Source organism: Triturus cristatus, chromosome 11 (assembly GCF_964204655.1).
Source record: "Triturus cristatus chromosome 11, aTriCri1.1, whole genome shotgun sequence".
Taxonomy (NCBI): domain Eukaryota; kingdom Metazoa; phylum Chordata; class Amphibia; order Caudata; family Salamandridae; genus Triturus; species Triturus cristatus.
In genome coordinates, this window is record NC_140594.1 from 568807046 (window position 1) to 568831666 (window position 24621).

Sequence of the window (24621 nt, forward strand, 5' to 3'; positions counted from 1 at the left end):
TGTCCTGCTACTTTTGGTGGGAATCCTGACTACGTTTTTCTGCTCCGCAATGGACGTCCTAATTCCATTTTGAACGGAGACAGCAGTGCATATGTTATGATACCGTAAGCACATGGTTCACACGTTTTTGAACACTTTGACTTCAAGAACTGGATAAGCACTGGTTCTTGTCTTTCAGGCCTGTTTTGCTTAACTGCAGACAACCTGTATTCTACTGCCTGCTTTGAGGCCACGAAAGCGTATTGCACATATGCCTAGGATCACAATTGGTTGTGCCAGTGGACATTGATGTACTGCTGGACCTGTTAACGGCCCATTGGTATTGTTGTCCCCAGAGTCTTCCATTGCTGATTAATGCATTTCTTGAGCCACCCTGGGATGCTTCGGCTCCTAGTGGCTTGGACAACAGCTCTACTATACGCATACAGGATGTAGTCCCTCGCTCATCAGCTGCTGTGGAAACTGGATAGGATCACCTTTGCTCCATAAATCTGCTTTGACGTGCGCCTCTGGGATCGTCGTCTGTTATGGGCAACAGCAATGTTGCATCTGCCCCTGGGAACACATGAAATAATTGGGCTTTTTCCGAGTGGGAACAATTCAGCTTGTTTTTTTAAACACTTTTGTCCAAAACTATTTTGTTTAATTTTTAATTTTCCAGGCCCATTGCTTTTGGAGTGCTTAGGATTTCAAATAGTATAATCACTTTAAGGCTTTTAATATTTTAAAAGGGAAGCTTGCTTTTAGACGATTTTAGAAGTAATGTTTTAAGCTTTTTTATTCCATTTATGATATGCTTTTTAGATAGCTTTTATATACCAACTCTTAGTATGAGGAGTGGGTGTTATATTCCCGAGTTAGGCCCATGTAGCGAAGCAGCTTATTTTTTTACATTGCCCTAAAAATGACATTTTAGCTGTGAACTTTAGCGCACATTTTCATGCACAAGAATATTGGATTTGTTTCTCTGAAACTACTTTGTTTACACAGGTTCCCACAACATTATCACAACATCTTGAACATCATGTACTAAGCTTCTCAACGCACTGGGTACAAAAGTCGTCCTATCTTCATCCATGAGGTGACAACATATCTACATATCCATAACATCACTGATCTAACGCGCACATTGCAAGGCTGTCTTTTATTATAAATAATAGTCATCCCGATCGATTGGTAGTGGAGGTAATTCCGCTGACACTGAGGGTCTGTACATGCTAAGAATCCACCACGCACTGGTCTGACATTCCATGAGGGGTGTCCAACTCGAGACCAAGATGGGGTCCCTCACTCTCTCCCATCTGGTAATGGGGTTGGACCGTCCCTTGGGGAATTCTTGGCTCTACACCTACACACACTCTAGGTACAATTAGAGTAGGATTTGCATCGTAGAAGTACGCTAGATTACCATTTTGCATATATGCCTGCATATATTCACTGCTTTGGTACCATGGCAGAAATGTATTTACTCTTCACTCTCTTGGTGCTAGTAATCTCATTTATTTGCTTCTGTCTCCTAATCAGCACCAGTATTTTATGCAAGAATAACTTTGGTTCAATAAATGTTATTGAAAACGTCCCACTGTGTATTCTCTGAGAATAAGTGAGCACGAGTGACTGAGCGAAAGGTTCTGTACTGTTTCCACGATTCCCGAGGAATCAGGGTTGTCATGTTTGGTGGTTGCCAGAAACCATTCGCTCCCTGGTAGGTTAGGGGGGCTTACGGTGGCACTGTAAGCTAGCTGGTCTATAGGCCAACATATCCTGCAGGGGAGTCTGGAATCAGTCTTGACACCAAGCCCTTGGTTTATGTTGTCCTAACAATGCGCAGCCCCTACGGATTGGTAGAAACTACACAACAGTTTGCTGCTCTGATCCAGAGGAGTTTTCCCCAGCCATTGCAAGCCCTTGACAAATTCAGCTGTCCAAATGAAATCTGGCCACTCTCAATCTTGATCTAAGAGATACAGATGTAGATACTGCTGAATCTCCTGGTTCACTCTTTCCGTCTGACCATCTGTTTCCGTATGAAAGTTAGTGGACTATCGTGAGTGTATCACTAGTTGCTGCATGAAGGCCCTCCAGAATTCAGAAACAAATTGGGCCCCTTGACCAGAAATTACAATCACCGGGATACCATGTGTCCTGACTATGTGTTGCAAAAATAGCTGAGAAAGTTGGGAAGCCCTAGGCACCTTCTTAAGTGGAATAACATGTCTCATCTTAGAGATGGTATCAACAAACACCAAAATGGTATCAAAGCTTTGGCTCAGGGGTAAATCTACAATGAGGTCCATGGTTATGCTGTGCCAAGGATAAGGTGCAGTGGGGAGGGGCTGGAGCTCACCCTCAGGGGCTTGTCTATTTGTTTTTCCTCTTATGCATTTATCACAAGTTAGAACATATTGTCTTATTTTGGGGATCTTGGCAGGCCACCAACAATGTCTCTTCATTAATTCTATGATCTGCAAGATTCCTGTGTGGGCAGCCAAAGGGTCATCATGACACGCTTGAAGAGATGGTTTTTGTAATTCACAAGTTGGCAAATGCAAGCCATCTTTTACATACAGGAGATTCTCATTAACTCTTTTGTCCTTATTTTCTTTGGCCTAATGTGAAATATCTTTGTCAGACATGTATTCTCGTATTTTATTTTTAATCTCTGAAAATTTAAGGGCGCAAGCAAACTTGTCTACTGGAATGATTGGGACCTTATCAGTTATGCCATTTCTAGGCAAAGTATTCATTCTTGAAAGAGCATCAGCCTTACCATTTGTATAACCAGGTTGGTAGATGATAGTAATATTGAAGTCTGCAAAGTACAATGACCATCTCAGTTGTCTGGGAGTTAAGGTTTTAGCCAATTTAAAAAGTTTAAGATTTTGATGATCGGTGAATACTTTGACGACGTGATAAGCTCCAAGCAAATAATGCCGCCATTCTTAAAAGGCGTCCTTTACTGCCAGCAATTCTTTGTCTGCAATTGAATAATTGATTTTGGGAGGAGTCAACTTACTAGATTGGATGGCCACTGAATGAAGTTGGCCCGTTTCCTTGTGCAGTTTGGGACAAAACGCTACCAATGGCCAAATCTGAGGCATCAGCCTCTACAAAAAATGTCTCTATAGGATCAGGATGGAGAAGAATTGTTGCTGTGGTAAAAAACTCCTGGAGGAACATAAACGCCTCTTCAGCATCACTTGACCAGTGAAATGATATTCCCTTCTTCAAGAGCCTGTTGTTAGGAACAGTCTTTTTAGAAAACTCTTTGATAAAGCGACTATAGAAAGTGTCAAAACCAATGAAGCTTTGCACGTCTTTTACACTTTTGGGAGAGGGACAATCCAAGATTGTTTGAATTTTAGCAGGGTCCATGGAAATTCCATTCTCTGACAAGACGAGTCCCAAGAACTTCACTTCCTTCACGTGAAAAGCACATTTTTCTAATTTCATATGCAGGTTGTTTTCCAATAACTTCTAGAGGGTTTCTCTAACATGTTCTACGTGATTCTGCTGATTCTTATTTTTAAAATGTTTTATATCTCTTTTTATTCATGACAAAAGAAACATCCTTACACTTGTATTGCTTTTGGTGAAGCACAGAGATCATTTACATAGTCTTTTTGTTTTTTTATTAACAATTTTATTACAATAAAAGACAATCTGCATATACATTATCACAGTCATGAGGGCAAGTACACAGAGTCAATCGGTATACATTTTCCACAAAAACACCAACACTATGATGGCTACAACAGTATTATATCTCCTCGTCCGAGTCTTGATCCAACCCGGAGGTGTACAGATGTTCCCCCTATAGACGTTCCATTTGCCCCACACCCTTCCCCATTTTTTTGGGCACCCCATGTGAACAAAGGTGACCTTTTCCGCTACCATAACCATATCCATATCTCTACACCATTCTAATAAAGTTGGTACACTTGCTGACCCCCATCTTTGTGCTAGGTTTCTTTTAGCTATCATCATGCCTGTCGTTGCCCACTGACGTTCAGTGTGTTTGAGGTCTGTGGGTCCCTAATGTTGAGGAGGGCAGCATTTAGGCTCGGGCAGGACTTGCTTCTCGCTGGCCTCCGTAATGGTGTCTATTACTGCTTCCCAGTATGGTGTGAGCAGTGTTTACTTCCACAAGGTGTGATAGAATGTACGTATGGCGCCACAGAGGTGTAAACAGTGCGGATCGGGGATTCTTCCCATCTTATGCAGTACTACTCGCATATAGTAGGTCCTGTGTAATATTTTTAGCTGTACTAGCCGCAGTCTAGAGGAGATTGCCACCTCTTTAGGTGACACAATCGCGTCTCGCCAATCGGGGTCGTCCATATCTCCAACCGTCATCTGCCAGAACACAATAAGTCAGTCGAGAGGGTCCGTCCCGTTATTAATAATTTTCTTGTAGGTGAGTGAGGTTGCTTTTTTGTCTAAAGGGGTCCTCTAAAGGGGAGGAAACGGGGGGTATTTCCGCTGCTTGGAGGGCTACATCAATCGCATGTTTAATCTGCATATATCGAAATTTCGCTCCCAGGGTCATCATGTATTGTTCTTGTAGGTAGGCAAAGCTTACAACCTCTCCATTGTGCCAGAGGTCCCCTAACCAGGAGATCCCTATCAGGTCCCATTTTAGAATCCCTTGCTTTCTCCCAGTGTGCCCAGTCTGCCTGTGTCCCACAGTGGAGTGTGTTGCGTCAGTCTGTCTGACCAGCCCAGGTGCCGCGTCCCCGTGTGCCAAACGCGAATTGTGTGTGCGGGTGGGCCTATGAGGTCTTGGGTTTTCCGCTTGTTGTAAAGCACCCTATTAACTCCACCCTTCCCCAAGGCCACTCTGTCTAGGTAGTAGGCAGGGTCGGTGTCAGGCACATGGATCCACTGATTAAAAACTGTTAGTTGCGTAGCCCAATAGTATGCCTTTATATCGGGTAGAGCAATCCCCCCATCATACTATCTTCTGATCAGTTTGTTGGCTGCCACCCGTGCCGCTTTGCTATCCCAAAGGAGGACAGCAACCTCCGAGTTCACTGCTCTAAAATATGAATCGGGGACTGGATAGGGCGTATTGTGTAGGGCGTAGAAAGATCAGGGCAGAGCCATCATTTTGAAAAGGCTGCTCTGCCCAGTAGGGTGAGCGGCAACGCTCTCCAGTGCTTGATATCACGTTTCAGCCTTTGCAGCGGTGCTTGCAAGTTAAGTGCTAGGAATGTGTCTGAATCCGATGTTACATGGATTCTGAGGTATTTAAAGCTATCTGTCACCATCTGGACCGTGCATTCCTTTGGCAGGCGTGGGGGCAGACCATGTAAAATGTAGAGTACGGACTTATCCCAATTAATTGCATATCCCGACACTGACACGAACACTGCGCAGATGTTGAGCAATGCGTGGAGGGATCGCGTGGGTGATGCTATATATATTAAGACATCATCGGCATAAAGGGAGATGCAATCGTCCCATCCCTCCCTTTATTTTAGACCTCGTATCATGGGATACCATCTAATCCAGGCCGCCAGCGGTTCCAGGACCAGTGCAAACAATAAGGGTGACTATGGGCAGCCCTGTTGTGTTCCTCTACCCAAAGTGATTGCCCGTGATATTTGCCCATTGGCGACTGCGTGCGCAATAGGGTTCGTGTAGAGTAGGTGTACCCAGGAGCAAAATTTCGGTCCGGGCCCTAAATGTTGGAGGAACGCAAATAAAAAGGCCCACTCCACCGAGTCAAAAGCCATTTTTGCGTCCAGTGAGAGGACTGCAGCGTCCTCCCGCACTGTGTGTTTCCGACCCAGTACACTGTGCAGGCGTCTGAGGTTCAAGGCCGTGTTTCTGCCGGGCATAAATCCCGATTGGTCAGGGTGAACTAGTTTGGCGAGATGGGGTGTCAATCTGAGTGCTAATGTGTTGGCTATAATTTTTTCTTCTGCATTGATTAATGAAATCGGTCGATATGATGTGCATTCCACACCCAGTTTGCCAGGCTTGTGGATGGCCGCAATGGTTGCCAATTGCTGGTCTCTTGGGAGTGTTCCTTGGGCTCGACTCGTCTCATACATTTTTAGCATATAAGGGGCAACCTTGTCCACCGTGTGTTTATATAATTCTATTGGGATGCCATTGGGACCGGTGGCCTTACCTGATTGTATCTTAAAGATGGCTGCCTTTAGTTCGTCCACCGGGACGTCTGCCTCTAGATCCTCAGTTTCTTGAGGTGTGAGCCTCGGCATGTGAATGTCTTTAAGGAATGCAAGTGCTTCCTGGACAGTGGTGGTATTCGTGGATGTGTATACTTGTTTGTAGTGTTGTGCTAGCGCAGTCACTATTTGTTGTAGGGCTGATGTGACGTCCCCCGTTTCGACTCGGATCTGTGCTATCCATCTATTTGCCCCTTCCCTCTTGTCTAGCCAGGCAAGAAGTTTGCCTGCTTTATCCCCAGATTCATAGATCCTGTGTTGGACTGCCATTAGACGGGTTTTAGCATCTGTCCAAAGATATTCTTTAAATTCCTGTCTTTTAACACGCGGTGCATGTGCATTAGCTTCAGTGGGAGCTATGGCATGTTGGGATTCCAATTGCTGTACCTCCTGCTCTAAGGTCTCAATTTCATTTTGCTGTCCTTTTTGATGACCCTCTATGAGGGAGATGGCCTGCCCACGTATGACTGGTTTGTATGCCTCCCATAGCGTTAGCGGGGCGGTGACTGATGTCTCATTTTCCTGAAAATATTGCGTTGTTGCAGCGATTAGGTCTTTCTTGATTATGGAGTTTAGGAGGAATCCTGGATATATGGAGTACATACGACTGTGTGTAGGGCTGCATGCCCGAATCTCTGCCTGTACCGGGGAGTGATCGGAGATCCCCCTGGGCAAGTGTGAGGTCGTCCCCATCCTCCCCTTGTTATCTAGTGCCGTGAATATGTAGTCTATACGTGAAAGGCTATTGTGAGCCCCTGAATGAAAGGTGTATTGTCTCTGAAGTGGGTTTTGGAACCGCCATATGTCCAGTAGACCGCGGGCTTCTAAAAATTCGGCCAACGGTGAGCGTAGGCGATGTTGGGGGCGAGCAGGCGTACGGTCCAGTGCATCATTAAAGTCAGGTTAAAGTCACCCCCTAATATTAAATCTCCTTCCGGTAGTGCTAGGAGAAATTTGCCCAGATCTTGAAAGGCGGATGAATGTAAGGCAGGTGGAATATAGACAGTCACTAAGTTGAACAGGCGACCCTCCCATTGGATTAAGGTGGCTGCAAAACGGCCCTGATCATCTTTAGAAGTGCAGTGGACAATGAGAGGGATACGCTTTCTAACAAGGATTCCCACCCTTCGGGATCCTGTGGTAAACTCTGAGTGTACTATCAACTGGAACCCCCACCGGTCAAGTGCTTTACACATGGATCCCACTAAGTGCGTTTCCTGTAACAGTATAACTGCTGGGGCCTTGCGTTTTAGACATTACAGCACCAGCCCGCGTTTTATCTTGTCTCTCAGCCCATTAACATTCCAGGAGAGGAGCGACAACGTTGGCGTTGTGATGTGTTGTGTCATTAGATCAGCGGAGGTCAGAGAAGACGTGGGTGTTCGTGACATGCTGGATGTCTAAGGTCAAGTGTGAACTTATTACCGTAATGACTGTGTGTCAGTGTCCGCAGATCGTTAACTATCAGAACAATAACATCAATAAAACTTTTGTATTGCAGGTATACATTATCTATGGTAGATTACTGCACCTCCCCATCGCCGCTCAGTTGGAGTAATGACACAAGCATAGAACCATATTTCACATTTCTGAGGGGGCTAAATGGTAGCCCTGCTATCATGATAACACATAATAAAAATAAAACCCTCCCCACCATCCCCAAGAATAACAAATCCCCCATCCCTGCATCCCTGCCTAGTAGGTCTAAAACTACCCACATGCCCCATAGCAGAGCGCCTATGATCCCAATAACAGAGAACATTAAATGTAGGGTCGTGCGGTGTCAGGCCTAGTAGCCCCTCCCTCCCGGGCCTGCGACCATGCCTCAAAATTATTGAGGGTTAATATCACATCCTAGAGTCCATAGTTTCGTCAGCATTTTGCCAGTCCAATATGGAATTAGCAGAGAAAGACATATCATGGCTAGAGGAAGGGAAACCCTCCACCCCCGCACTATGGAAGACAAAAAAAGGAGGAATAACTACAGACCAGTAGAGTTCATGCAGTCTCTAACTTTCCAGCCATGCCGTGTCACAGCCAGGGCTGCCAGAGCGGGAATGTCTGGATCTCGATGGCGATCGTATCTTGTCTCCACGCCAATGCAATGAGTCTTTAGGGCGTCGGCCAGTGAGCCCCCGGTCTATCTCCTCTTGTTGACGATGTGTCTGGGATGGGCCCTCATCGAGCCATCTTTGAGCCTCCTTTATCGTCAGAAGAACCAAGATTTGTCACCGTCAACTACTTTCAACTTGGCGGGGAAGAACATCATGTACTTGAGTCCCTTTTCTCTAAGAGCCCGTTTTATCCCTTCAAAGGAGCGCTATTCTCACTGTACCTTCAGAGTAAAGTCCGGGAAGAAACGGATCGTTGTATTATCGTAGGGAAGGTTGCCATTGACCCTAGCTGCTTGCAGGATTGCATCCCGGTCGCGGAAATTCAAAATACGTGCGATGATGATCCAAGGCGGTGCACCAGGTTTTGGCTTAGGGATTGGGGCTCTATGCGCCCTTTCTACAGAGAACAACAGTGACAGCCTTTTGGGCTTGAGGTGCTGCAGGATAAGGTCTTCGAGGAAGAGATCCACGCTGGGGCCCTCCTCCCCTTCGACGAAAACAAAGGTCTGATTCGCATTTTGTTGTCTCCCAAAATGTGTCCTCATAAGTGAATTTGAGGTCTTAGAATAGTGGCAGTACTAGCCAATTTTTTGCTATTTCTCTATACGGGCCCAGCTTTACTGCCTTTGGCCTACCTCCAGTAACGGTTTGGTTTATGTTTGCAGAGAATTCTCTGCGAGAGGTTTATTTGTGTTTAAATCACAGAATTTGTTGAAACTTAGAGGTTTGCCTTCCAGTATACTATACTATAAATCTCACATACACTTAGTGTTTGTCTGACAGAATGACTGAAAATGACACCTTTGCTTATAGCGAAGAACATATAAAAAACCTTTTGGACGCCCCTCCCCTGTTTGCATCAGCCTCAATCAGCGCTTCAGCCAAAAATCAGAATGAGTCTGATAAACTTTTAAGGCTTAAGAAGAAACAAATACGAACAGATCTTCATGGACATTTTTTGATTCAACATTTAAAAACAGGAACGATTCCAGGTGGATTACAAATTAGAAACATCCCGGTCATATTCACGGAGGATCCACTCTATAAAAAAGGATATAGTTTGATTGAGACTGAATGTAGCAGAGACCTGATGGTCCTTACAGTGGAAACTACACAACGCATTTCTAAACAACAACTTGAAGAAATCGAATCATTAGAATCAGAAAAAAGACAAATCAGATCATCACGGATTCAAAAGCCTTATTGGAAAAAGTTGAAAAAGAAATTTCAGAATTTAAAGACTATACTGTGAATCAGAAAAGTAACAAATTCGAAAAAGACCAAAGAAACTTTTCTTTAACAAAAGTTTACCCTTACTTACAAGCAGACTTCTACACCCGAACGGAGTCTCAACGGTTTTTGCCCGAATACCAAGGAAGATCTTCAAAAAACTTTATCACCTTTTCAGAGACATCATCCTCTTCAAGTGGCAGCGAAGGTGACACCAACGATAGATATAAAACTAACAACCAGAGATGTAATTTCCAACAAACTCAACAACAAACCCCTTTTTTAGGGAGAGGTCAACAGCGAACACGGGGAAGAGTAAGATTCAACACCCAACCATGGGAGATTTCTACCCGGAGACAAAACTACAAGAACTAGGACCATCACTGGTGTACAACCTATCAATGAGATCGCTAACCAATGACGAACAAAGTATTTTGGAAAAAGGTCTTTCTTTTGTTTCCAGCAAAACACACAGATTTTGTCCGACTTAAAACAGAGACTATTGAATTCTGTCGAAAGATCAGGCTTAAAACCTTCTTTATTTTGAATCCTTATACCGAAACCATTGAAAACACCGGTTTAAAGAAAAAATCTTTATTCTGTCCACCCTCTAACAAAATTCCAAAGGAAGTAGTGATTTTCGAAAAAACTATTCTCTCAGCTATCACAGAAATGGAAAATAAAAAAAGATGGGTTAAGCACAATACTACTAAATCACAAATGGAAGCCCTATCTAACCTTCAAAAGGATAATTCCATAATAATCAAGCAGGCAGATAAGGGCGGTTCAATAGTCATATTGAACAAATCCGACTATACCACTGAGGTCATGAGACAGCTAGACGATATAGTTTGCTACCGAAAAATCAATAAAGACCCAACTTTGGAATTACAAAATATTCTTTTTCCACTACTTGACACAGGACTACAGCAAGGTTTTCTTTCTCAAAAAGAACATGACTTCTTGCAAAACAAAAATCCAAGGATTCCTCTTTAATACGTACTCCCAAAGATACATAAAAATGAGACATCACCACCAGCAAGACCCATCATTTCTGGTTGCGACTCCCTGCTGGAACCCATTTCCAAATTTTCCGATCATTTTTTAAAACCATTCATTTTTTTTAAAACATAGTTTATTGTTTTTTTGCACAACCACATATAAAGCCTTACAGAATTGGTTTCACCATACATCCTGAAGTTTAATCACAAGCCCCCCGCCAATCATACAATACCTAACGCAGGGCCAGAGAAATCCCTCCAGTGCTATACATCGCATAAACCAATAATCTACATAACAAAACCTCTACCCTTAAACACTATGTGAATTATAAATTCCCTCCCCCTCCCTCAGTCCTCGTCAACAACACAGGCGGCCATCTCTGCCCTCTGATATCATACAGTCCAAGGAATACCAATGCGTCGAGTTATGTGATGTGCCCAGCTTGCTCCGGGGCCATCCCCCCATCCCCGGCTCGGTCTTCGCCTTCAGCGCCTGGCTCATAATCTCGCAGTGCCTGTACTAACGCCTCCCACGCAGCTGCCGCCTCTAGCGCCTTATCATCGTTGCGCCTACGAGCCCATTGATACCGCAGTGCACCCTCGCTGGTGGCCCATTTAAGAAATTCCCCTCTCCATCGTTTACTAGTGGGACCCACTGTTGCCTTCCACCGCTTCGTGATTTCTCGTTTTGCTAAGATAAGTCCCATGTCTACGAATTTGCTTGTGATTTTAGTTTTGGGCGTGTGTGGGAACCAGTGCAGTATACTAACAGCCATATCATACTCCAGCCGCCTCTCTGTCACCTCATTCAGGGTATCTCCCACCTCTTTCCAGTAAAGACCCAGCGCTGGACAGGACCACAGCATATGATCCAATTCCACCCCAGTTCTCAGACATCTGGGACATGCCGCCTCCTCAACCTTAAAATAGTGCACTAGCTGGAACCTTGCGTTCCTCGTGCTCTTCCAAGCTCGTCTCACTATCTGCGCCCAGGCCGTCTCAGGGATATCTCTACTTAAATCGTTCTCCCACTTCCCCTTCAGTTCGGCTAGGGGCTGTAGGTTTTCGAGGAGCATTCTAGAATATAGGCACGTAACCGTCTTGACAGTTCCTGCCACCATCATAGTATACTGGCAGGCCATCGACGTCGGAGGCTCCATCAGCCCCTCCCTCCAGTGCGCCTGCATCGCTCTGGTAAGTGCTGAGTGCAGCAGGAAGCCTCCCCTTGGCAAATCAAACCTCTCTTGGAGAGTCTGGTAGGTCAGCAACACCCCGTTTTCGTAGAGGTCTCCCACCACCTGCAGTCCTGCTTCTTCCCAAAGTTGTAATTGCGACCAGTCACCGCCGTGGGGCAGGGCAGTCAGCATCCCCAGCGGCATCTCCGGCGCATACGGATGTAACACTCCCGCTCGTCGCTGGGATTGATTCCAGCAGAGCCTGAAGGTAATCTCCTCAGTGAGGAGGTCTCGGGACTCCAGTCTCTGCTGCAGGGCAATGTAGGAAAGGACATGGCGTGGTGTTCCCCCATCTCTTCCGGCCTCCGGGCCACGGAACAACCGCGCCACATTTTGGGTGAAGATCTGCAATTGAGCCGCTAAGTAGTATAACTCAAAGTCGGGGACCGCCAGCCCTCCTTCGCTCTTGGGCCTTATAAGCGTCGCCTGCGCTACTCTACGCCTGCCCATACCCCACAAAAAAGACACCACCATCGATTTCAGCAACCGGAACGTGGAGTTGGGTATCCACTCCGGAAGTGTCCTAAAATAGTATAATAAACGAGGGAGTGCCACCATTTTCAAAAGGGAGACGCGGCCTGTCACCGATAACGGGAGGGTGGCCCAAAAGGCCATACTCCCCTTCAGGGCCCTTATACTGCGGCCCACATTCCCCTCCAGTATATCTGCCATTGTGTGATAGATGTGTAAGCCTAGGTAGCTCAGACAGGTAGGTTCCCAGCGGACCGCTCGAGTCATGTCCGGCCTAGTCTCCCCCTGTCTCACCGGGAACAGGCACGTCTTAGCCCAATTAACTCTTAGACCTGATATGTCCCCAAAACCCGAGAGTAAGCTCTCCGCTCCCGCCATCGCCCTATCGGTGTCTTCGAGGAACAGCAAAAGGTCGTCTGCATAAAGCGATATATGCTGGCGCCCATCTCTGCTATCCAGACCCCCGTAGTAGCGGCCTGTCCGAATCTTAGCCGCGAGGGGCTCCACCGCCAAGGCGAACAGTAACGGGGAGAGCGGGCAGCCCTGCCTCGTCCCGCACTCAACTAGATACCTCGGTGAGACCAATGAGCCCACTCGCACTCTAGCCATTGCTAAAGTATATAATACTTTCGTCCATTGGAGGTAACCCTCTCCTAATCCAAACCGTCGCAATACTTTATACAAATATCCCCATTCCAAGCTATCAAAAGCTTTCTCGATGTCTACCGAGAGTATCATAGGCTGTGGGGCTTCTGGGTGATCATCCTCCAGCAATCGTACCAATCTCCGGATGTTCGCAGTCGTGTTGCGCTGCGGTATGAACCCAGTTTGGTCCTTATGAACCAGGGTGGGCATATATTGTAATAATCGGGCCGCTAGTACACTACTCAATATTTTATAGTCGGTGGTTAACATCGACAGTGGTCTATAAGAGGCCACGTTCTCACTTTCCCTACCCGACTTCAATAACGGGATCACCAGCACTTCGCGCATCGATTGGGGTAGTCGTCCTACTTCTCTAGCTTCTCTATAAACCTCTTGGAGCAGCGGTACCAGCAAGTCAATGTATTTCCCATAGAATTCTATGGGCAAGCCGTCAAGCCCCGGTGTCTTGTTGCGGGCCATGCGCTTGATGGCAGCTCGTATTTCACCCGGTTCTACGTCTTTACCCAATTCCAACGCCTGTTCCCGGTCCAGGCCAGGCAGCGTAACCTCATCCAAGAAAGTGTCAACGGCAGGGTCCCCGTCCCCTAACCTACTTTTATAGAGCGTCTCATAATAGCGCTTAAAACACTGCATGATTTCAGTTTGGGTGTAAACCATCCCTCCCTCCGCCCTCTCTAAAGCCAGGATAGGGGAACTCCACCTGGCGGGGTTGGCTAACCAAGCCAATAGTGTCCCCGCTTTATCTCCCTCTGCATGGGCCCTCAGCAGGTACCGTCTATGGTCAAAACTGCGCAAGCGTTCCACTTCAACCGCCACCGCTTCTTTAGCTGCGGTAACCTTTTCCTGTAGCTCAGGATGGCCAGGTCTCTCCTTTTCCGCCTCCTGCAGATTGGAGTCTGCCTTGGTCAGATCGTCCAGAAGCGTCTTCCGTATACCCACATGTTTCCCTATGCAGAGCCCCCTGATGACAACTTTAAAGGCATCCCACTCTATCGCCCTTGTCGCAGCCGTGCCCGCATTTTCCGCAAAATACTGGGTTATGCCCTCTTCCAGCGCTGCTTGGAACAGTGGGTCATCCATCGCCTCAGGTCGCAGTTTCCAAGTAGGAACACATGAGACCCCAGCCATCCAATCCATGCTGATGAGGAGGGGATTGTGATCAGAGAGTGTTCTGGTTAGATATTCAGTACGCACTATAGCTGGCATTACCGTCGGGGAGCATAGTATCTCATCCAAGCGTACATGTAGTGCATGCAGGCTAGAAAAATAAGAGTAGTCTCGGTCTCCCGGGTGCTGCGCTCGCCAAGCGTCTATCAGTCCCCAGCGCACCTGCCAGTCGAGTCTACCTTTGGTCAAGCGATTCACCGGTGAGTCGGCCAAGGGTGGGTGAGATCTATCAAGAGAAACATCCATAACAGAATTAAAATCCCCCCCCCATCACCAGTGGGCTCGCTAGGTAAGAAGCCAAAGCGCCAGATAACCTCGCCAGAAAGCCCAACTGGTCAACATTGGGTGCGTATACACTGCAAAAGGCGATATCCCTTCCTCTGAGCTTCCCCTCAACAGCCACGTATCTGCCCTCAGGATCAACCGCTTGCCTAGCCACTTGAAACGGGACTCCCGCCCTAACCCAGATCAGCGCCCCCCTAGCAAATGCAGAGTACGTGGTGTTGAAGATCTGGCCCCTCCATCTACGCTGCAGCGCCAGCCCTTCTGCCTTTGTCAAGTGTGTTTCTTGGAGCAGTGCTATATGTACTCCCCTGCGGATTAGATAAGCATGGAACTTATGCCGTCTCGTCATAGTATGAAGCCCCCTCACATTCCAGGTTATACATCTCAAATTCGTTAAATCAGCCATTCTCCCATAGCATCCTGCTGAATCGAGAGCGTTCCGCTGCCATGCCATCAGTGAGGATCCCTCCCCAATAGTCCCCCAGCAAACCCAAACCCCCCACCCCCCCAAGAACAGGACTTAGGAACAGCCATCTAGCTCCCATCCAAACACCAGTTGAACAATTGTGAAACCCAACAGCAGGCACTGTGGGCATGCCTTATGGGCAACGAGGGGGGATCGGTTACCAACGGACAGCTGCCTTAAGTCCTCCAAGTCGCTGTGTCCCGCTGAGCCCATAACAACCAAGCACTCCCGGGGCCCCCCCATCTTTGTCCCCCCCCTCCCAGCGCAGCATCCAACCATCCCAACTGGCCATACTCAGGAGCTCATGCCACGCCCAGTCCAGCAGTCCGGCCGGCTCCCCCGGCCCATCCATCATCACGCTCATCCGCTCGCTCCTGCCCCCCACCGCCCCTCATTCTCCCCCCCACGCCAAACCTGCAATGGGCAGACCCGCAAGTCCAGGATAGTTCGAAAGAGGAGGCCTCGCAGCCAACCTAAACCTCGTCCAGCATTCCGTCCGCCGTGGCCGGCGTAACTGATGGCAGGTGTACACTGTCCGTCTCAGAGCACTCATCAGCTGAGCCATCTTTGCTTGTATCCGAGTCTGTCCGCCCTGGAGTGTGGCGATCCTGGGATCTCGTCAGCGCCATCGCCGCATCCAGCGCATCTCTCTGCTCTGCCTCCGCCTCCCGCGAAAGGGGACCCCTCGCACTCTTTCGGCTGCGTCGGGGCCTCCGCGATCTCCTTTGCTGTAGGACCCCCGCCGGGACCCGTGCAGAACTCCCCATACCATCTTTTCCTGCTCTGTATAATTCCAGCCATGCGCAGGCGTCGTCTGGTGTCTCATAAAAGTGCGAGGAGCCATCCACAATGATTCGCAGTTTGGCCGGGAACAGCAGCGCGTACTGCAAGCCCTCCTCTCGCAGTTCTCGTTTGACTGCCAGGAAGGAGGAGCGGCGCCGCTGGGTTTCATAGGTGTAGTCCGGGAACAGAGTTACTTTGCTGTTCCCCACTTGGAAGGGCCCATGCGTTCGCGCTCTCTGGAGCAGTAGGTCCCGGTCCCGATAATGTAGCAGTTTCACCACCACTGGGCGGGGGGGCCGGCCCTGCTGAGGAGGCCTAGCGGGTACTCTGTGAGCTCGTTCCAGCGAATAAAAGGACGACAGTCCCTCCGGAGCCACCACCGTCTGGAACCAATTTTCCAGATACGTCACCATATCATCTCCCTCCGTTTTCTCCGGCAGCCCTACGAAGCGGACATTGTTCCGGCGGTTGCGCCCTCCGCCTCCTCCGCTCTCTTCTCTAGCGCCCCAACGCGAGCCAGGACATCCGACATAGTTGCCCGGAGAGTGGTCTGCAGTGGACTCACTGCCTGAAGCGTCTTTTCCACCTCCGAGACTCTGTCCACAAGCTTGCCATGGTCCACCCTCAGGAGCCCTAGGCCCGTCGCCACCTGCACTATATCTTGCTGCAGCGTTGTTTTGGTGTCCACGATTGCCGCCAGGATGTTGTCGAGTTGTTGTTGCAATTGCGGGTCGCGAAGTTGGCCCTGGTCGTCTTGCTCGCCCTGACCCAAGAGCTCAGTATCCGATTGTTGCTGAGCTCCCTCTTTCTTCCCTCTGGGCTTCCCCATATTGCATCCCCACGGAGGGAGGTCCCCCTCTTCTTTGGATCTATAGGGACGCTAAGGGCTGTCACCTGGAGGGGTCTCACCCAAGCGCCACCCAGTGGCCAAGACGACAGTCCACTCTCTCCCAAGCAACTACAATCCCATGCCATGTGGGTATGTCCTCGGAGCGCTCCAATCCTCACCTCCGCTATATTGTCGATGACAGTTAATTCTAACAGTGCTCCTCTGCCACCACTCCCGCACGACTCTCCGCAGGCCCTCAATCCCCCACGTCCTGAACCGCCCCAACTCTCCCGCCCCGAAGGGCAGTAGGCCGCGTGGGGAAAGTCGGCGGGGTATCCTCTATTTCCGCAGGCCAATCCTTGATGGGGTCTATCCGTCCCCGTGCGGCGACGCCCCGTGCCACCCCGCCAAGAAGTGCAGCGCGATGTGCGGTCACCAGCCGCTGCTCAGGCAGTTCTGCATTTAAGGGGTAAGGCGCGGGCCCCGACTACCAGCTCCGCCTTGGCTCCTGTCCTCCTCGGCCCCACTACAGAGACCCCCAATCCGCCGTCGCACCCGGCCAAGCAGCCGTCCCCACTCCTGCAGGGCGTCTGGGAAGTCACGTCTACTCCCGACGGATGTGCCCCCGCCACAATCACCAGTTCTACCGGCTGCGTTCTGCTGCACCGTCTCCTCTCTGCGGCTCCCACCGCAGGCCCGCCTTCAGACAAGGACCCCACCGGCTCCCAGCTCAACGCAGGGCAGGCGCCAGCAGGCGCGGGAGTCGGGTCCCAGGGAAGCAAACCCACTACCCCCGGCGCCTGCAGCACCGCGATGCACCCCTCCGCAGCCGCCCCCAGCAGGGCTCAGAAGGTCTCCGGTCTCGGAGCCACCCGGGGGTCGCTAATCCACTCCAGGCGCGCAGCAGGCAAGACCACGTCAATCCACAGGTCCGCGGAGGTCAGGAGTACGCCAAGGCGCCGGGCGCCGCCAGGGGCCAACTCTCACGCACGGGCCCCCAGGCGGCGCTTATGCGCGGTCTCTGCTCTATCACCCTCGGGCTCCGCACCTCCACCAAGTCCCCGTTGCGAGCCGGGCCCGGGGCAGAGGGGGTGGAATGCCCTCCTTCTCCTGGCGGCCAACCTCCGTGTCTCGGCACTCGCGGACCTCCAATCCGCCGTCCTCTGAGTTCTAGAGCCGAGCCCCCGTGCCCAGCCGCTCCGAGCAGCTCCGGATCCCCGATGCACCGCTAGGCCGCCATCTTGGGCGCCTCGTCACTGAGCGTCCCAGCCAGATTTTCCGGCGGCAGATCTCCGTCCATCGGCCGCCAGGGATCTCCGAAGCAACACCGAGTGAGCCCAGCCCCATCCGCCACCGGCTGAGCTGGACTGGGGGCCCCGGGCACTGTTTGATCAGGAGAAATGCGGGCTCAATTGCGGAGCTCGCGAGTTAGACGCCCGCCATCCGCGGCTCCAAGCCACGCCCCCCTTTTTTAAAACCATTCATCTTTGAAATACCATCTTTTCTCGGCGACACTACAGATTTTATCAACAAGTTGGCACTAATAAACTTTGAACAAGACACACACTATCTAGTGACACTGGACGTTGTCTCGTAATACACACAGATTCCGCAGGACGAAGGACTTTCAGTGATTGGCTCATACTTGGAAAGTAGATCTAGTCCCAAGATTCCCACAAAGTTTATAATGGAATTAGCCAGTTTTGCACTAAAGAAAAATTACTTCAATTTCAACTGTGACTTCTACTATCAAGTCAAAGGAGTAGCGACGGGGTGTCCTTTCGCACCAGAGCTAGCAATACTCTTTATGGCTAAATTTGAAGAAAAATTTGTCTACAACAATAATCCCTTTTTTCAATTTAATGGTAACTGGACCCGTTACATTGATGACGTGTTTATGACGTGGACTAGCACTGAAGAGAATCTTAAAACATTCCATTGTTGGCTTAATGAACGCACAGAAGATATCAAATTCAGTCTGAATTATTCTAAAATAAAGATTCCTTTAAAAGTCTACCCATCTGATAAGAGACTGGTAACTACTTTATTCAAAAAGCCAACTGACCGAAATAAGATGTTGCATTTCACAAGTAATCATCCGAGAAACCTGAGAGAAAATTTGCCATTTGGGCAGTTTTTACGTGTGAGACGTAATTGTAACTTCAAAGATGAATATATGTTTCATGCTACCAGACTGCTAGATAATCTGAAAAAAACAGGCTATCCGAAGAAACTTTTGAAAAAGGCAATGAAGAGAGCTTGGTGGACTCCAAGAGAAGAACTGCTTAAAAAAACAGAAAAATCACCACTAGATGGGATCGTCTGTGTCTCCACATTCTGTCCGAATTCGAACAATTTGAAAAAAATCATTATTCAAAATTGGCATTTGATAAAAAACCTGGATCTTTCATTAAGGCAAAATCCACTCTTCGCATTCAAGAAAGACCGTAATATAGCAAATCAAATCGTACGAGCATCAATGCCAAAAGACAAGAAAACTTCTTTACGGGAATATGTAGGACTCCCTCCATTACGAGGACACCATAAATGTGGAACTTGTATTTGCTGTGAATCCACGGAAGAAGGCATGTTATTTGAACATAACTCCTTTTTCTGGAAACATGAGTCTTTTACTAATTGCAGAAGCAAGTTTGTAATCTACGGGATACGTTGTCCCTGTGACCTATTATATATAGGCAAAACAAGTCAAGAAATCCGGACAAGAATATCACAACACAAATCGCAAATCAATAAAAATGTTGACACAACACCATTGGTAAATCATTGGAAAGCCAATAATCACCAAATTCATGACTTGAAATGAACAGTAATCTCCAAAGTGGATCGAGATGAAAGAGTTGGCGACTTAGAACTTAAATTATCCAGAAGAAAAGCGATGTTAATTCTAAAGTTCAATACAGCCATCACTGGACTGAATGAACTCTCAGAGCTTTACAAATTGAGCTAACACTTCTTCAAGCGTCAACAAAGCTTCAATCTCTTGCAAGGCATTTTAACCAAGACACTGAAGATCCCCTTTGTCGTCTTTGTTTATTAAAAACATTGATAAAATTGTACTGGTTGATTTGTCGATCTGAACAAACGACTTGCCACTGAAAGTCCGTTCTTTGTGTTGCCTAAAATAAATATAAACACCGATATCACGTAATGTCACGTGACACGAGATAGTGCAGACCGACGGCTACGGCGACTGACGAGCAAAATACAGGTAAGCCTGCATCTCAGGCTCTCCCTTTTTCTTTTCTAAAACCACACACTAACGGGCCTCGGGTTAAGATACCCCCTTGACTGAAAAGAGAACAATGAATACCTCATTAATTATCGCTCCTGTGGGGACTCATGATTAATTTGTAATACATCCCAGTTGTCGTACTTGCTTCAAACAACTAGCGAACTAAAGTCCGTTTCTTATGTTTTTTCAAGTAAATATATTCATCCAGTTCACGGAGAGTCACGTGACAAGATACAGCGTTCACCGATAGACTCCTTGAGTGACGATTTTTCAGGTAAGCCCTGAACATAAGCGTGTGGTATGAACAACTGACGATAAGAAACAACAAGGAACGCTAACAATATCTTTTTATTACTAACAGCTTCTACCAAAGAATCTGACAACCGGGTCACCCTTGGACACTATTCCAAGTCTCTCGCACGCAATTAAGGTACTAATAACTTCTACTAACCAATTCGCTAACGCGTCCGAGTCCATTTCTCAGCACTTAAACCGTGCACATTTCTCCACAGTTGACGAGATACTACATTGGCAGACTTTCTTAGGACAAAATCTCCCAGAGTACCCTATTTCTACTCTTTACCTAAGACTCACAAAAAAAGAGTCCCACCACCAGGACGACCGATCGTCTCAGGGATTGGTTCTGTACTAGAACCTTTGTCACAATTCGCAGACCAGTTCCTCAAACCCTTAGTACAGAATACACCCACATACTTGAAAGACACACAAGACCTCTTGAATCAACTAGGAGGCCAAGACTATGATGAGAACACCATGTACCTGGTAGGACTGGATGTAGAGAGCCTATATACCAGCCTCCCACAACAGAAGACACTGAACACTTTGGAAAACATCCTGTTTTCGGAAACTTGGAACTACACTACACCAAGACATTTTGTGTTAGAATGCTGCAGGCTAGCTCTCACTGAAAATTACTTTGAGTATGATGGTACCTTCTTTAAACAACGCCACGGAACTTCTATGGGAAGCACATTCGCTCCTAGTGTGGCGGGACTGTATGTGAGTGATTTCGAACAACAACACATACAGAACCCCAGTAACCCCTATCTTACACAAGTAAGATTCTGGCGACGCTATATTGATGACGTCATTATGATTTGGGAGGATAGTAAGGAAGCCCTACAAGAATTTCTAGCATGGATAAACTCCAGAGACGAATGCCTGAAGTTTACGTGTACATCGGACAGGAGACAACTTGACTTTCTGGACGTCACAGTCTACTCGGAAAACAACATCCTACAGACCAAAACATACTACAAACCTACAGCAAAGAACAGCATTCTATCATACAAAAGCTTTCATCCCCGTCCCTTAAGAGACAACCTACCATACAGTCAATTTCTACGACTGAAAAGGAACTGCAGTAACCTTAAGGATTACAAGACACAAGCACAAGAATTGGGAGACAAACTTATAAGAAGAGACTACCCAACAAAAACCATCAGCAAGTGCCAAAAAAGAGCCCGCAATCGGCCAAGAGAAAGTCTCCTACAAATGATCACACGAGAAGAACCAGAGGACCTACTGACCTGTGTTACTACATACAACACAATAACAAACACAGTGAAGAAAATCGTCAACAGAAATTGGAGGATTCCAACATCAAATACACTGCAATGGCCCAAACCCAGATTTGCAAATAAAAGAACGAAGAACATCAAAGACTTTCTGGTGCATACGAGACCGACACCAAACACAACGGGCCCGATTCACAGAACTAACTTAAGACAAAATCCTAAACTTACTACCATTTTGGTATTCACAGAAGGCACTTACTCATTTCGGTATTCACAGAAGGCACTTACTAATTTCGGTATTCACAGAAGTTAGGAGTCCTAACTTTAGGACTCCTAAATGCCTTCTGTGAATCCCAAAAGCCTTAAAATTTGTATTTTTCTCAGTTTACTAGTAGTATAGTTAGGACTCCTAACTTTAGGACTCCTAAATGCCTTCTGTGAATACCGAAAGTCTTAAAATAAGGATTTTTCTCAATTTAGTAGTCCTAAAGTTAGGACTCCTAACTTTAGGACTCCTAAATGCCTTCTGTGACTCCCGAAAGCCTTAAAATTAGGATTTTTCTCAGTTTAGTAGTAGTAAAGTTAGGAGTCCTAACTTTAGGACTCCTAAACTGAGAAAAATCCTAATTTTAAGACTTTCGATATTCACAGAGGGCATTTAGGAGTCCTATAGTTAGGACTCCTAACTTCTGTGAATACCGAAGTGAGTAAGTGTCTTCTGTAAATACCAAAATGAGTAATTGCCTTCTGTGAATACGAAAATGGTAGTAAGTTTAGGATTTTGCCTTAAGTTAGTTCTGTGAATCGGGCCCAACAAGAGAAACGATCACTGCAGCATGGAACCTAGAACCTATTATAGGACATTATCCATGCAGTACATGCTCAGTGTGTAATCTGACTAAAATTACTAAAACCATCCAACTCCTCCCTAATCTCACTTGGACACTACGTCAACACACTAATTGCAACACTACGCATGTAATTTACATGATCACCTGCCCCTGTGACCTAAGATACATTGGGATGACATGTCGCAAGATAAAACAACGCATCAGTGAACACAAAAGCAATGTGAATTGCAAAAGATTAACCACCAAGATGAGCAGACATTACATAGAAAACGACCACAATGCCAGCGATCTAAACTGGGTAGTCTTGGAAAGTTTACGGTTTAAGAGTAACAATGCCGAACGTGTTCTCTTTGAAAAGGAACAACGTTGGATTTATCGTCTGGGGACCGATAAAAGAGGTTTGAACGATAATATCCCGTGGCACACACTGGTATAAGGTAATTTCGAAACCATGAACCAGTTCCCTGATACACAGACTTAAGAGGACTAGCATCGACTTTCATTGCAGTCCCCAGAATACAATGCCAATACATCTTAGGGACTATACTACATTACACCTTATTGTAGGATAGGATTCCCTTGATTGCCTCCTTACTAAAGCACCTACTACAAATTGCCGTTTGTTAACTAATACCTGCCCTCTCTTACCCACCGCGAGAACTGGCATATTACAGGAGACACCACAATTAATATTAAATTAATACATTTCGTCCCCTTCTGTGGCCCGTGATTTATGCCAACCACCGCTGCCAACCGCAGGTACTCCAAAAGTATTTTTTCCATCTCCACACCGATTCTCCATGTAAATCGGAACTCCAAGCGGTCCCGCGTCACCGGGGGTACCGCGAACAGAGCCAGAACAAGCAAATGTAAGGCGCCTCTAATCCTTTATACATCCTCCTGTTTTATCTTGTTATTCTAGAAATAAGTTCCGTATGTGCCGTTGGGTACCTCAAGGAAGTTCATAACACGCATTTACAAGGTAATGATGCATTTTCTTCCTATTGTGTTATTCTGTTAAACGCGACATTGACAGTGAACTAGTTTCTAACAGCAGGACCACGTGGCAAACACCACTATGATACGCCTTCTATCTAACCACCAGGTATACTCCAACACACTGGAGACCACATCAGCATAGGGCCACAACCGGTAATTAGTATTTTGGGCGCACACCTTGCGTGTTCCCGCACGTATGACCCAGATGCGGCGATCTCACAACACTCTTCACTAACTGCACCTTTAGGCGGTTACGGATACGCCCTGTATTGTGAGAATCTACGACATCAGGGCGCTATAATGAATAAGGTAAACCTCTGTTGCTTCACATTCAGTTCCTCTATCTTCACTTAGCAAGGTTCTTTTCTCGCGCCATTTGCCCGGAATTAGGAAATATGAGTAACCCAATAGTTCACGTAGTTATCAACCTCACTTCATGTTGACCACAACAGTAGCCCCACAAGTGAGTCACTTGAGACATAAAGTATGATTCATACAGTAGACTTATGTAATTAGGATTATCCAAGCGCAACTGTTTTCCTTTCTCCATTAGGTACAGATACTACGGATCTGACTTCTCACTCAACTAGTGGATAACTTCCACTATATAAGGAGCGACAACGCGTCTCCTTCATTAAATCCGGTCTCGACGAAAGCCTTTAGACTACCACAGAAGGCTGAAACATGTTGATCCTCGACATTTGAAAGTACGGCAGACCAGTAACTCGGTCTTTATCCGCACTCTAACTTTTTAATTTCTCTTATCAATATTCTTCAAATGAAGATTCATCAGAAAAAACGATTTTGAGAATTTTAACCCCACTACACCTGAGCACCATCACACCCTCTTTTTACTTCCATTTTTATGCCTGGACGCAACTGTAGAACCAGTTGGTCTCCCTCCTGGCGGAGGTCAGCATACATACAAACAAAAGACCCTATGATGATGCTGCACTAGTACACTCAAGCGGTGACTCAGTACATACCGCCATTTCCACCTGTGTACAGTTATGAGGAATTTTTATGACGGAACCAAGACCAAAAAGACCCTGGCTACACAGGACAAGTGGTCCATTCTTTATTGATTTTTTTAGATACTACATTAAACATCGTGGCAGTCTCAGCCAGATCAACATAGTGAAGACAAGCGACCTTTTCAAGTCTTTCCAAGAACGATAAAAACTCAATGTAAGTCCAATAGGAATGAATGTGTGATTGTGATGTCTCACATTACTAATACCACCAGAATTGTTAAACTATAGGCTTATTTTCCCATTTCTTCCTAATTTCAGAGTCATTGTCAGAGAGATCGGCTGATCTACTCTTCATCCTATAGAGGTAAATCTAGTCCCATATAAGGTGTTTAGGTGGTCTGAGAAGGTTTTGGGCGTCCCCTCGTTACTTATAAAGGTTTTTGTTATTTTTAACTTACAGGTCCTGATGAGAGACCCAGAAACTAAGGGGTTTCGAAACGCGTAGACCTCATGATGTGACCACAAGAATTGTGAATATTTGAAAAGCAATAACATAGAGAGC